We start from the raw sequence: 3,407 nt of genomic DNA, 5'->3' as shown, positions 1-3,407 counted from the left end.
GTTTAGGTTGATACTAAGATTAAAAAAAAAAATACCACAAAATTAAATAAACAATAAAAGACAGATACTAATAATAATAAATATTGTGACTCTTGACCTTTTGTTATTCTTATATATTATCTTTATCCTCACCGCTTAAAGTTTTTAAATTTGTCATTGCTTCCTAGAAAAAAAAATTTAACGGTATTTAGAAGACTAGTCAAGAATGTAAATTTTAGGTTAGTTTTCTTTTTACCGTCTCTGTCCATAAGGTAATAGAATGTTGATACCGATTAGAAATTTTTTTTTTTTTTTGAGAAATAAAAAAAGAACCCTAGTTGCATGGACTTTTCCATACTATCCTGGGTCACAAAGTATTTTGAGAAAAAGTAAAACAAAACAAAAAGTGACCCCAAAAAGAAGTTATAAGTGGTAACATGTCACACACCAATGGAAAGAATAAAGATAACGAAGGTGTTGTTTTTACAACACAAAAGCTTCCACATGAATTGACATATGCTTTGCAAGGAAGGATCTAAAGGTTCCATGAATTTGTTATTGTGCTAGCTATGTATGTTGTGTGTAAAATCTTTTTAGGTGTTGATTTTTAAGAAGCCCTTGATGTGGTAATAAAGTTATCTAATTTGTGAAGAAGAAAAAAAAAAGTTTAGCCAACAAACCCTAATCATCAATTTTGGTATTGGGGCCCTACCCTTAATTTTTAGGCATCTCTTTTGATCCCCCCTTTCTTTTCTTTTCTTCTTAATAGAATTTTTCTCTAGCAAGTTGAATATAGTGATAACTCATGAAGCAAACCATGTGAGTGGGGGATACCTATCTTTAAATCCAAAAAGAGCATAGTTTGCTTGTGCTAGTCCAAAAAGTCAAAGCATCAAATCCAAAAGATCAAAAAAAGTTCATTGCTTTTATTAAAGAAAACAATGTTCAAATTATGCAATATATACATTACATACATTGTAGACCTTCTTCAATTCATTTCTTCATTCTATGTGTTGTGGTACAGTGAAAATAAGATGAAACTCCCTTGTCAAATGGACCAATCTTTATATCTTTGGAGAAAATTACGCAGCACCTTTCATCATCGTTACTCTTGGTCTTTGTTGTGCAAATCCCTTTTGGGGCACTATAGAAACAAAGAACTATAACTTTGTCAGCTCTCAAATTTATCTTTTACAGTACCTAGTGTGCATGTAATTATAACATCATATATATTTAAATAATGGACACTTTTCTATGTACACTTCGAATCTTTTTCTTTAGGAAAGGTTATAATTTATTCTTACTTAATTTCTTGCTTAAATAGTATGTAAAAGCCGACGAGAAGAGATGGCATATATATATAGTAATGTTAGAGAAACGTAATTCAAAATTACTATATTTAACTTAATATTCATAATTTTAAATACAAAATAATTTTTTAATTATTTTAACAATAANAAATAAATTGGTGTTAAATCCACCTAATTTTTTTTTAATAAGAAATAGAAGTATGTTAAAGCCTATAGACAGATGTTGGTTATAGTAAATATTATTGCTATCTTTTAACAAAAATAATTTAATTATTGGTTATCTTACTTATATATATAAAAGAAATAGTGCTAACTAATTTACTTGTATTAATTTTGAGGAGGAAAGTGGCCTTCATCATGATGGAGGAAATATGCGTGAGATATACAAACATTCATGTACTCTACCTACAAAAATATTATTTTTACGTCAAAATCAGTTACTAAAATCAATTATCAATGTATTTGTATATAAATATATGTGTGGTTTAATTTATTTTTAATGTGTAGATATATTCTAATTCTAGCATGTATTTTATACTAATAGCTAACTTTAATGGCTAATTTTAATATACACATAGTATAACCTCTCTACCTAATATAGTTTAAACTTTTAAGTAATTGGTTTCATATATCAAAGTTTTTATGATTAAAATATTAAATTTTAATTTTTATTATTTTAAAATAAAAAATTTTAATACGAAAAAATTTATGCAAAATTCACGTTTTAAAACCAAAAAACCCTCTTGGAAATCTTGCATAAAGAGGGACATGTTGAATACATTATTGCTAATGTCTCCTTATCTAACGATTTAAATTTAAAAAAAAAAATTTATGGGAATAAGTGTAATATATGAAACTAATAAAAACTCTCAATGTTTCCATTAATTCAAAACTTTATTATATATATATATATATATATATATATATATATATATATATATATATATATATATATATATATATATATATATATATATATATATATATATATATATATATATATATACATCAAAATTTTATTACAAATAACCTCATATCATGAAAGTATTCTTGAATTCATGCATCCCCAGTCCATAGACGAATAAATTATTTGTTATCGTAATAATCGAAAATTTTTGAAATAATTGAATAAATGAATATTTTGGCAGTGTCACTTTTATTTGGTCACCCTTTTAATTGTGTCTAAATAAAGTTTGTGTCTTTTGCAGTGACTTTAATGTTCAGTAAAAATATCATTAACGCTATGTCAGAGAAGATTATCAAGTTTTTTGAAAAAAGTAATCATTGAATAAAATAAGAGACTAGCTAGCTATGACTTACTTATCTATATAAACATTTATATTTATATACATATAATTTCTAGTAGTTAAATAAATTCAAACATATATTAATTGTAACTTGTTAGCAATTTCTAATGGAATTATAATTCGTCAACATCTAAGGTTGAACAAAAGGAAAAAAAAAAAGAAAAAGGATATTGAACTATGTATTAATTGTGCAGATTTATATATATAATTTTTGCTTTTTCTTTTCCCCATTATGTGTTTTGGTAGATTCAGATTTTGCTTTTATTTGTTAGGTTTGTGCCTTATAGGCTGCAATGTTTATATATGCAGAGATAATCATAACCATATATATATGTTGGTCATTATGGCTATGGCCATGGTGTGGATATATTTAGAAAGAAAAATGTTCTTCCATTTACTTAAATAAGTTATATTCAATTAGTGGTGTGGACACAATGCAAAGAGTTGGGTCATGCTCTTGAAAATCAATTAATGCTCATGTATAAAGTATATGATATCATGTCACTGATTCAATGAAACTGATTTATTTGAAAATGCATATTCTAGACAAATTCATTAGGCGCAGAAAGGTATTTAGGTTAAATGAAACTTCCTATAAACTTTTAATTTGAGATTTGATTAGCTAATAAGATCAATATTGCCCTACTTAATAATTTCTCTATGATTTACATGCTTTTTGACAAGTGGAACATCTTTCAATCATGAAACTTAATTTATTTTTAAAAAAAAAAAAATCAATCATGAAACTTGGTTTAATTTATATAAAATTTCTTAAGACTGCCATTGTTTTAAAAACTGAATCTAAACTACT

The sequence above is a fragment of the Arachis ipaensis genome, chromosome B05 (assembly GCF_000816755.2).
Source record: "Arachis ipaensis cultivar K30076 chromosome B05, Araip1.1, whole genome shotgun sequence".
Taxonomy (NCBI): domain Eukaryota; kingdom Viridiplantae; phylum Streptophyta; class Magnoliopsida; order Fabales; family Fabaceae; genus Arachis; species Arachis ipaensis.
Note: the sequence above shows the minus strand (reverse complement) of the source record.